The sequence below is a fragment of the Schistocerca gregaria genome, chromosome 2, assembly GCF_023897955.1.
Source record: "Schistocerca gregaria isolate iqSchGreg1 chromosome 2, iqSchGreg1.2, whole genome shotgun sequence".
Classification (NCBI taxonomy): Eukaryota; Metazoa; Arthropoda; class Insecta; order Orthoptera; family Acrididae; genus Schistocerca; species Schistocerca gregaria.
This window is the reverse complement of record NC_064921.1, coordinates 946,247,197-946,259,960: the sequence shown is the minus strand read 5'-3', so window position 1 is coordinate 946,259,960 and position 12,764 is coordinate 946,247,197.

The following is a 12,764-nucleotide window of genomic DNA, read 5'->3' as shown; positions in this document are numbered from 1 at the left end:
GTCTCGTGTTAATTTAGTTGATATAAAACTCTCAATTGTCGCCAACACTATTTCTTTGAATTTAAGACACATTTGGTAGACGCTTTTCAGTATGGGCGGAATGGAGAAAGGTGCCGAGCAGCTTCTGTCTGCTTTTTTAAACAGATATATTTTGCGCTTGTTTTTGGTGAACTTAAATTGGTCACTAATTCTTGTATACGTCATGACGCTCAGGAGTTTTTGTTGCTAAGATGTCTAATATGTTATTGCAATCATTTTCACCTCGTGTGGGTTCCTAAACTAATTAATCAAAATAATTTTCCTAGAAAAATAGTGATATAAGCCAAAATTCTTGCAGTACAGGGTGGTCCAAAAGTCCGGAAACACCCTGATAAAATGCAAATGGAGTAGCAAACAAGGAAACAGAGTCCCTACACACGAGGAACGGGAAGGAGGAAACTTTATAGGCTATTCCACCAACATGGCGGCCATCTTGAATGCCGCCATCTTGGATTCAACTCCAAAATTTCAAATGGGAATGTGGTCACGTGACATATCAAACAGATAGAGAATTTCACCAGAAAAACAATGCCGTTGTTATTTTAAACATAGCTTTATTCATTCTGGGTTTATAGCCAATTACTTGCGGGAGCAGTGGGACGCTCGGCAGCGTGAGTATTACGTACTGAGAAGTCATAAAATGGAGTCAGAAACGGTGCAAAGTGACTATCCCATGCCTGATATGTTCATGTGTTTAACTGTTAGGTATAATTTACTCATGCTAACGTTTTAATCATTGTTTCCTTATTTACAGGTTACAAAATGTCCTTAACACATGAAGAACGCATTGAAATCATCTTGATATCAGGAGGAAGAAGCACACGGGTCATTGCTGAGCATTTCAACAGTCGTCACCCAACCAGACAGCCCATCACTCACAGCGCAGTTGCCAAGCTTTTGGTCAAATTCCGAGCAACAGGTTCTGTCGCAGATAAATATGTGGCTGGAAGGTCAAAATCCGCCACCGATGAAGTAACAACGGTGAGCGTGTTGGCATCATTTAGCAAGAGTCCGCAACGGAGAACTCGTGGCCTGTCACAAGAATGTGGGGTTAGCCGTACCTCCATACTGCGAATTTTATCGCAGCACAAATGGCTCCCACACAAAATTCAGCTGCTCCAACACCTGAACGAAGATGACCCAGACTGTCGGGTACATTTCGCAAAATGGGTAACACAGCAGCTGCAGATAAACCCACGTTTCTCCTATCAGGTGCTGTTCAGCCAATTTCTTTATCAATGGTGAAGTGAACAAGCAGAATCACAGATACTGGTCCGACACAAATTCACACTGGATTGATGCTTCGAAAACGGTCTATTCAAAGTGATGATCTGTTGTGGTGTGTGGGGTACCAGAGTCGTTGGACCTTTTTTTTATTGTGTTACGTTGACAGCCAATGGTTATCTGAGGTTATTGGATGACAAAGTGTTTCCCTCGTTGTTAACGGAGAACAGGACATTTCCAGAATTCTTCCAGCATGATGGAGCCTCACCACATTATGGGCACAACGTGCGAGCATACCGGGATGTGCAGTTCCCTCAAAAGTGGATTGGTCGTAGGGGTGCTGTGGAGTGGCCACCACGTTCACCAAATTTGACTCCTTTGGATTTTTATCTTTGGGGTCATGTCAAAGCACTGGCTTATTCTGTGAAAATACTGGATTTGCATAATCTAAAGCAGCGCATTGTTGATGCGTGTGGTCAAATTCAGGCAGATGTGTTGGTCAAACTTCATCAGGACTGGGTTCGGAGGATAGCATTAACAATTCAACATAATGGATAACATATCGAGCCATTCCTATGACTGTTGATGGTCTCTCGGGACTGTGCAACATCGCGTAATGTCTCTTCTGCACATAACACACATGCTGCCGAACGTCCCAACGCTGCCACATGTAACTGGCTATAACCCGAGAATGAATAAAGCTATGTTTAAAATAACAACGGCATTGTTTTTCTGGTGAAATTCTCTATCTGTTTTGATATGTCACATGACCACACTCCTATTTGAAATTTTGGAGTTGAATCCAAGATGACGGCTTTCAAGATGGCCGCCATGTTGGTGGCATAGCGTATAAAGCTTCCCCCTTCCAGTTCCTCATGTGTAGGGGTTCTGTTTCCTTGTTTGCTACTCCATTTGAATTTTATGAGGGTGTTTCTGGACTTTTGGACCACCCTGTACTTGGGAGAATGAAAGGAAAAACGCCACTCTTCTACAAGCCAGAGTGCTGACTGGCAGATGCAAAGTAGAGTTGGCTTCTTCCTCACACTGAGGAAGATCCCCAAGATTGGCGATCTCACACAGTAGCTCGAAACTTAGCGCGGACGTCAATGCGAGATGCTTATAACAATTTCCATAACGAAACTTTTCCTCGAAACCTGGCAGAAAATCCAAAGCGATTCTGGTCATACATGAAGTATGTTAGCGGCAAGAAACAATCAATGCCTGCTCTGTACAATAGCAATGGAGATACTATCGAAGACAGTGCTGCCAAAGCAGAGTTACTAAACACAGCCTTCCGAAATGCCTTCACAAAAGAAGACGAAGTAAATATTCCAGAATTCGAATCGAGAACAGCTGCCAACATGAGTAACATAGAAGTAAATATCCCCGGAGTAGTGAAGCAACTTAAATCACTTAATAAAAGCAAGTCTTCTGGTCCAGACTGTATACCAATTAGGTTCCTTTCGGAGTCTGCTGATGCATTAGCTCCATACTTAACAATCATATACAACCGTTCGCTCGACGAAAGATCCGTACCCAAAGACTGGAAAGTTGCACAGGTCACACCATCATTCAAGAAAGGTAGTAGGAGTAATCCACTAAATTACAGGCCCATATCGTTAACGTCGATATGCAGCAGGAATTTAGAACATATATTGTGTACGAACATAATGAATTACCTAGAAGAAAACGGTCTATTGACACACAGTCAACATGGGTTTAGAAAACATCGTTCTTGTGAAACACAACTAGCCCTTTATTCGCGTGAAATGCTGAGTGCTATTGACAAGGGATTTCAGATCGATTCCGTATTTCTGGATTTCCGGAAGGCTTTTGACACTGTACCACACCAGCGGCTCCTAGTGAAATTGCGTGCTTATGGAATATCATCTCAGCTATGTGACTGGATCTGTGATTTCCTGTCAGAGAGGTCACAGTTCGTAGTAATTGACGGAAAGTCATCGAGTAAAACACAAGTGATTTCAGGCGTTCCCCAATGTACTGTTATAGGCCCTTTGCTGTGCATTATCTATATAAACGATTTGGGAGACAATCTGAGCAGCCGTGTTCGGTTGTTTGCAGATGACGCTGTCGTTTATCGACTAATAAAGTCATCAGAAGATCAGAACAAACTGCAAAACGATTTAGAAGAAATATCGGAATGGTGTGAAAAGTGGCAGTTGGCCTTAAATAAAGAAAAGTGTGAGGTCATCCACATGAGTGCTAAAAGGAACTCGTTAAACTTCGGTTACACAATAAATCAGTCTAATCTTAAAGCTGTAAATTCAACTACATACCTAGGTATTACAATTACGAACAACTTAAATTGGAAAGAACATATAGAAAATGTTATGGGGAAGGCAAACCAAAGACTCCGTTTTATTGGCATGACACTTAGTAAACGTCACAGATCTACTAAGGAGATTGCCTACACTATCGTTGTCCGTCCACTTTCAGAATACTGCTGCGCGGTGTGGGATCCCTACCAGATAGGACTGACGGAGTAAAGTTCAAAGAAAGGCAGCATGTTCTGTATTATCGCGAAATATGGGAAAGAGTGTCACAGAAACGATACAGGATTTGGGATGGACATCATTAAAAGAAAGGCGTTTTCGTTGCGGCAGAATCTTCTCACGAAATTCAAATCACCAACTTTCTCCTCCGAATGCGAAAATATTTTGTTGACACCGACTTACATAGAGAGGAACGATCACCAAGATAAAATAAGGGAATACGGAAAGATATAGGTGTTCATTCTTCCGGCGAGCCATACGAGATTGGAATAACAGAGAATTGTGAAGGTGGTTCGACGAACCGTTTGCCAGGCACTTAAAAGTAATTTGCAGAGTATCCATGTAGATGTAGATGGAGATGAGGTGACGGAAGTCGTGGGAGAGCGATACGCACATATACAGATGGCAGGTGTCGTGTGCACGAGTTATAAAAAGGAGTTCATTGGCGGAGCTGTTATTCGTACTCAGCTGACTCATGTGAAAAGTTTTCCGATGTGATTATGACTGGACGACGGGAATTAACAGACTTTGAACGCGGAATGGCAGTTGGAGCTAGACGCATGGGATTTTCAATTTCGGAAATCGTTAGGGATTCAATATTCCGAGATCCACAATGTGAGGAGTGTGCCGAGAATACCAAATTTCAGGCGTTCCGTCTCACTACGGACAACGCAATGGCCGATGGCCGACGTCGTTAACTTAAGGACGAAGAACAGTGGTGTTTACGTAGAGTTGTCAGTGTTAACAGACCAGCAATACTGTGTGAAATAACAGCAGAAATCAATGTGGGACGTGCGACGAACGTGTCCATTAGGAGAGAGCGGCTAAATTACCGTTAATGGGCTATGGCAGTAGACGACCCACGCCAGTGCCTTTGCTAACAGCACAACATCGCCTGCAGTGCCTCTCCTGGCGTGGTGACCGTATTGGTTGGACCCTAGACGGCTAGAAAACGATGAGTCCCAATTTTAATTGCTAAGCGCTGATGGTAGGATTCGAGTGTGGTGTGGACCAAACGAAGCTGTGGACCCAAGTTGCCAGGCACTGTGCAAGCTCGTGGTGGCGCCTTGCTGATGTGGGCTGTGTTTACACGGAATGGACCAGGGGTCCTACAGTCCAACTGAACCGGTCATTGACTGGAAATGGTTATGTTCGGGCTACATGGAGACCATTTGCGGCCATTCATGGACTTCATGTTCCCAAACAACGTTGGAATTTGTGTGGATGACACAATTGTTGGCAACTGGTTTGAAGAACATTCTGGACAATTCGAGCGAGTGATTTGCCACCCGAATCACCTGACATGAATTCCATCGAACATTCATAGGGCATAATCGAGAGGTACATTCATCCACAAAATGCTGCACCAGCATTACTTTCGCAATTATGGATGGCTATAGAGCCAGCATTGCTCAATATTTATGTAGGGGATTTACAACGACTTGCAGAGTTCACGTCAAGTCGAATTACTGCACTAAGCTGGGGAAAAGGAGGTTCGACTCGATATTAGGAGGTATTACATGACTTTTGTCGTCTCAATGTAAATTCTTGAGCACTTTTATTCTTCAGAGAAGTAAACTTAAACACAAAGTCTGATGCTATAGCACTACTAGCTTGAATGCTATCTTAGGTATTCCCCATCAGAAATAACATAAGAAAGAACGACCCACGATAAAACATAAAATCAACATCATATACATACAGCTAAAGAAACAGAACATCATTTAAGCACGAGAGAAAATGGTCCAAGGAAAATAATAAGGATCATTGACAACAATAAGTATTCATAGCCGAACAGGCAGAATGTCTAATTGCCATGCTGAGGGTATAAGATCGGTCCCTTGTATTTTCACGGTTTTTTCTTTGGTGTCATGACTGAAAAAGGATGTACTTAGCCTCACGACCAAAACGAAAAAACTGCTTGAAGGAGAAATAGCTACCCTAGTTTTCAAGCTTTTGTATCTTCTCAGGTGTGACAGACCGTCACTGTCAGCACAAAATATTACTATACTAATTGACGATGGCTCAGTTACAAGCACGTGGAGCTGAACACGGAAGAAAATTAAACTCGTCGTACGAGTAATTCTACAGGGCAGGCAGGTCCAATCACCACTTAGAGACAAGCACGGAGCAAACACAACATGAAAAGCGTGAGCGACAGAATAAACTAAGCACATGGAAAACAGAGAGCGGTGTCAGGTGAAGACCAGTCCGAGGTATTTGCTGCCTATGTAAGAACTGTCAGGCCTGACCTATTGTCACTGGCAGGTAAACAGCTAGATCAATGGCTCTGTCCACACAAGACTTCGTGTATGCTCCCTGTAATGGCATTCTGCCCTATTCCACTGTGATACCTATGTCAGTTCATCTGTCTCCATCTCGATTTCCACTGGCATGGATACTAAAATCCTCTCCTCTGGTAAGGGCACTTAGGCTTAGGCTTACGCCACGACCTACAGCGCAAACCTGCAGAGGACATAGGATTTTCTGGTTGTGGACTGAACATGGAAGGAGACAATGCTAATATGCTAATGTAGATGGCTTTGTGAGAGGGATGGATGGTAGTGGAGGCTTATTTGCCAACATCAGGCAGGGACAATGCCTCATCCACTGGCTACTGGGGGAAGGCGACTGCCGCGTCGAATTTTATAGCCTTCATATCTGTAGTTGCAGGAGCTGTCTCCGCCAGCACCATATTCCGTAGTGAACACGCTACTGCAATTGGAATCTCACTGGAACAAAGCCGCAACTGAACTTGATGGTTCCAACAGGTCTCAGGCACAAACTATTGTAATCATGGGTCAGATGCTCCCAACCAACAATCATCACAAACAAATGTCGGATAGTGTGTCCACCATGACACTCGGTAGCCACCCCTGCTACCAGCTGAAAGAATGGGCCTAAACGACAGCACCACAAGAAAAACGTGGTGGGTTTTTGGGGCATACATCTCAGGGTGCAGTAGGTCCAAAAGACTCCATTACTGCACTCGTGCAAACATTCCGCTAGATTGCATCCGCTAACCGGCATCACCTGGTACATGACAAGAAAACTAGACAGTGCATTGTCACGAGACAAGGCAGATATGGAGTTTTTTATTTGGGATGTGAAGGTTTACACAGATTGTTCCACCTCCAAGTTAGAAGACAGGTGAAATGGGATGGCGGTCTGATACCAGATACCATTTCGAATGCAAAAGTTTTCAAACCCCTGAACATTGATTTCCGACCATTATCGAAGACAAGGGTCTGCGGAGAGCCCTCAATAGCAAAAATGACCGAGAATAGTTGGTTGGTTGATTTGCTGATTTGAGTGACGGGACTAAACAGCGAGGTGATCGGTCCCATAGGATTAGAGAAGGATGGGGAAGGAAGATGGCCGTGCCCTTTCAAGGAACCATCACAGCATTTACCTGAAGTGATTCAGGGAAATCATGGAAAACTTAAATCGGGATGTCCAGACGGGTGCTTGAATCGTCGTCCTCTCAAATGCGAGTCCAGTGTGTTCACTGCGCCACTTTGCTCGGCCCAAGAACAGTTGCAGTGGACATTGTGGAGGACTGTTTGACCACATACAGGAAATTTGACAGTGCATTGACCACCAAAACCACATGACTTCCAAAAAGAGGGCCCACCATTTCCCCAGAATGCTCCGGAACTGGTGCAGGGGAAAACTGATGTGGCAGGACAGTCTGGTTTTGTGCACAGGCTGCACAAGCCTTCACAACAGGTTCAGTTCGAGATCAGTCGCCATCCAGTAGACATGACACTACACTGAAGCCTTCATATGGGACATATCCCATGGCGATGCATTTACGCAACGATGCAACGCCAGAAGGACGACCACTCGACACCTTTGTACCTTCATGGCCAGCATAAGGATCCGCTGGATGATGCTAAGCCGATCCTGCACAGAAAACACACACTATACGAAATCTGCTCGAAAAGGAGCATGCTTGGGCCATCCTGCCCAGACTGCTGAAAAGATTTTCCAGAAAAGCAGGTCATTTTTTGTGGCAGCCACCATCTCCTGCGCTGCGAATGGCTAATCCAGCAATGTTTGCTGCAAAGTATTGTCCAGTCAGAAAATTAGAGCCTCGTGCAGGTCGCTCTCTTGATCGTATCCTGCTGACAACCTCAATAGCGCATCTGCATTAACATGCTGGGTAGTGGACCGGTAACAAAAATCATAGCAAGAATTACTGAGAGCGATGGTCCACTTCTGCAACCAGCAGGCAGTCTGATCTGGTAGCTCAGAGTAAGGGCCGAATAAGGAATCCAGGGCCATGAGGTTGGTAATGAGTAGGTACTGGGCTCCATACAAAGAGATGAAATTTTTTAATGAATGGTAGTCAGCTCTTCCTTTCCACCTTCGAGTAATTAAACTGTATTTTTGGTGCATACGTTATGGGCTGGGTAGTACCGTTTGGGTTCCCATGTGACACAACTGTACCAGTGCATTATTGGAACGTAATACGGCGGTGCGGGTCTCCCGCATCGCTCCGCTACGCTCTGTCACGGAGTATGGGACTTCATCATCATCATCATTGCTGGTTGTAATTAGTGATTTACCTGGTGCAATTACAGCTAAACAGGGAACTAAGCACAAAAACTGCTTAAGTGACTGAAAAGCCCTTGACAGTTAGCAGACCACAGGTGATTTTATGCCTCTTTTAGCGAAGCCAGTTTCAGGGGATATCAAATGTGTGTAGTCTGCAGAATCAACTTATAACAAGAAATCTCGCCCAACAAGGACAGGAAATCCTTCAGATTATTGGGCACTGGCAGGTTGATGATGGCTTTGATGTGCTTGTCCTTAGGGATGAAGTCATCTTTGCTATGCACATGTCCACAAAAATGCAACTTTTTTTTGGGGGGGGGGGGAGGGGGGGAACAACATTTATCTGGTTCACAGTGAAGGCCGTTCACCAGAAGGCATTGGAAATCGCGTGCAGAGTTTGTAAGTGTTTCTCTTGCATGAAGCCCATGACCCAGATGTCATCGAGATAGTTTACATAACAGGGAATGCTCTGAATCAGCTGTTCCAAATATCGTTGAGAAATTACTAGTGAAGACAAAATTTCAAAGGCCGAGCGATTAAATTGGTAGAGCCCAAAGTGGGTGCTGAGCACTAAGAAATTCCGAGAAGCCGCTCCCAACGTCAACTACAGGTATACATCACACAAGTCGATGCATGAAAAACACTGGCCCTCTTACAACTTCGCCATAGCTCCTCCAGCGACGGAATTGGATACGGATCCACGACACATTGCATGTTGATAGTCTGTTAAAAATCGGCACAAAGGCACACAGCGCCATCTGGCTTCTGAATTACCACCAAAGAGATGACTCACTGGCTCTACAAAACAGAGAGAAACGACGCTGATGTCCTGCCAACGCTGCACCTCGGCCTGCACCTTGTGGCACATGGCGAAGGGGATGGGGCGGGGGCGATAAAACTGAGGTATTGCCGGCGGCCTAAGGCTGACGCGTGCCTCGAAATTTTCTGCCCAGTCCAGACCGGATATTATCAAACACCTGGCCGTATAACCATAGTAAAGAGTCCAAGCCTTCGAAGGAGACTGCTGAGACACTAAATATACTTTTTCGACTATATCTAACCAAAAATAGAAAAGGCATCCCACGCAATAATATTTTGCACCAACAGTGAATTAACCACCAACAACAGAAGTTGCTATTACAAGTTTTAACAACATGCAGAGTCAGAGAACTGTCCCCTCACAGGAATACACAGCTTACTATAAGACACAACTTGACACAGTGGCCGTTGCAATGCAGAGCAGTCTAAGAGGCTATATGTATCTAAAAAGTTATTAGGCTGATCGTCGTCGCTGTATCCACCTGAACTTGATCAGTCACCCATCCACTGCGAACGTAAGCACACTACGCTGTGGCGACGTTTGTCGAGCGTCGGAGACACCCTCTGAGTCAAGGGAAAACACAGGTTGCCTTCATCGATCATCCCGCAGCTCGCCGGCTGTCACAAACCGTTGCCAAATGGCCTACCTTGTGGCGTGTCCCATACATGGGATCTACATGTGGGCAGTTGGGTAGAATATGCCCCAAATGATTTGCCTATTGATCAGAAACAACTGCGAAAAAAGAGTGATACTGAGAATCCGAAAAACGCCGCCAGCAGAGATTACAACGCTGTGACTAACTCGAAACAGCCAAGCCCGTTACAGGCAAAGATGAGCAGCGCCGTGATGTGACTGCATTCGAACAGTCCAAGGCGTCAACGTACAGCGGCTTAGGGGAATGAAAAGCCACCTGGTTCAAGGTGTCCAAAATTAATGCAACAAACCGCCATTTCTCCGTCCTGTGTCTAATTCACTATACAATCATACAAACTGTCAATAGATGTCGGAACGATCGTGTTCTGCACAGAAGATGGCATTTCGGTCATTGGAAAACCATACCAAAGATGACGTCAGGGCACCTATCAAATTGGGTAGTGTTTGTCGGCTAGTCCCACAGCCACAATTGCTGTGTATACAGTGGATTATGGCACAGAGAAGACGCCTGTCGGAATCTCTGCAGTGGAGGGCCAAAAGAAGAATGAAAGCAAGACAGTCGCAAATTCATGTGGCACGATGGCTTAACGTGAACCACTATGTTGTTTTTCGGATGTGGCGATAGTTTATAGACACCGAAACTGTATCCCAAAGACCAGGGTACGACCGACCATGTGTGACATAAGAAAGAGAGGACCATTCTTTGGCCTTAGGGGCACAGTGGTGCCGCCTTTAGTACTGCGCAGCATCTGGCATATGACGTCGCACCATCCACTGGACGTGCTGTATCAAGGTAAATGGTGCAGAGAAGCCTTCAACGGTGTATCCTTTATTGTTGGAGACCTGCTGTATGTGTGCCTCACAGAAGGGAACATATAGGGTGTGTCGTCAACATGCCACCTAGATTGTCGACCAGTCGGCCAATGTTCTGTTCACAGTTGAGTCCCGATTTGGTCTGGAGAGTTATTCTCGACGGATTCGCATCTGAAGGGAATGTGGAACACGATTTAGAGATCCGAACATTGTGGAAAGAGACCGACCTGTCATGAAATTGTTTTGTTGAATCGGAAAGGCTTACTGCTGTCAGGTAGTTTTCTTGGAAACAGAAGATATGCACGCATGACACGGCCTGCTCGCTCTCCCGATTTAATTCCCGTACAGCATGTCTGGGATGCATGTGGGAGAAAGGTTGCGTCACGTCAACATCCACCAGTCAATCTCCAGGACTTGTGAGCAGCTCAGCAGTATGAATGGGTGTTATTGCCTCAACATGACATTGAGGACATTATTCACAGCATTTTCCGTCGTTGTCAGGCCAGTATTACTGCAGGAGGTGGTCACATCCCGCAGTGAGCACATTAACCAGTTGTCGGAATGTGTGTGCAAATCTGTTAAGTTGGAAGAAACCAAGGACATTTTTTTCTACTGTTATACATGTTGCAGTTGTTTACATTCTGTATTCTTTACATTGTTTCTATTTTGCTATCACCTATTTATACTGTTTTGTGGCAAAATAAACGCAGCCTTGCAAAATTTCCGTTTGTTGCTTTAAGGGGGGTATGACGTCACCATTGGCTGCATTAATTGCTTTAGGTACACTTTTCTTCATAAGTAAGAGAGATTCGTCAGTGAATTTTCTACAGCATACAACTCATACTTAAAGGAGTATAAAACTCTAGAATTTATTTAATTTATGAAAAAATGACTGAGTTATTACATTTTAAACTTCATGTTTAAAAAACTCAAATTTTATAGTTAATTATTCCAATCATTACCACAATTTTTAATAGATTTGGAAAATTCTAGAGTTTTGCATTAAGGAGTTTGTGTTTGATAAGCATACCGAGTTTGATAGTAATAGGATATTTATTTTGGGTGCTACATGTACCTAAGTACAGAAAATTGTGTTTTGCAGAAAATGGCATAGTTTTAGAACTGTCCAGCACCATTAGCAGGTTGTTTTTCGTTTTAAATATCAGTTTGCTTCCTATTCACATTCCTATGATGCTCTCTTCTTGATTTTATGACCTCCAAAAATGATTCATCTGCTTTCACTACACTCCCTCTGTCTATCGAATACAAAGCTTTGATACATTTCACTCTGGGCATAATTCCCATTTTCTCTAATACATATTTCCTGCTTTGCACACCGTCATTAAAACATGAAAATGCATCATAAACACCAATAGCAAGTGCATTTCTTCCCACAAAAACGGTTTTTGGCAATCTTTCCCATACACATTGGTTAAAACTTTCATTTAGGTTTTGGGTACCACCATGAAGGCATTTCTTCAGTAAGTTTTCAATGTTGCAATGTCCCTGAATATAGGTTTGATGGCTTCTATTACAGCAGTTGCTGGAGAATTCCTATGATGATATTCTTCACCACCAGCAATTGACCTTTGGTAGCCACACCATGATTAACTTCCTTTTGGGCATAAGTTGTGGATAGGGTTATTGTCTCCACAGAAAACATTTTGTGGAAGTATAAGGCCCAAACTGCTTGCTTTATATTTTTCAAGTCCCCTGTGTTCCTTCTAATTGCCAAACCATAATATGTCTGTAGTTTGTCAATTTCTGCATCCATCAGTTGCCCTCTCCCTTTTATACCCTTCCCATCGGACAAATGTTTTCCTCGCAAATCTTGTCTCAGCCTTCTAAGTTTAGTGCCAAGTCTTTGCTGTACATGTCCCACACATTCTAACTTCTGCACAATAGCCTCAGCTCCATATGGTGCACACTTTTGAACCTCAAGGATAGCTTTACTGTCAGCATCACCAAGGTACTTCATGTAACACAGGAGGAAACAGATCTGGTAAACAAGCTTACAACTTCCTGCACTTCCACACCTCCCCTTGAGACTTTATAGTTAATATCACATACATGATCTGCAATCTTTTTCACACAACTATGACAAAATTTACTCAGCACTTCAACACCTAGTACCTTACCAG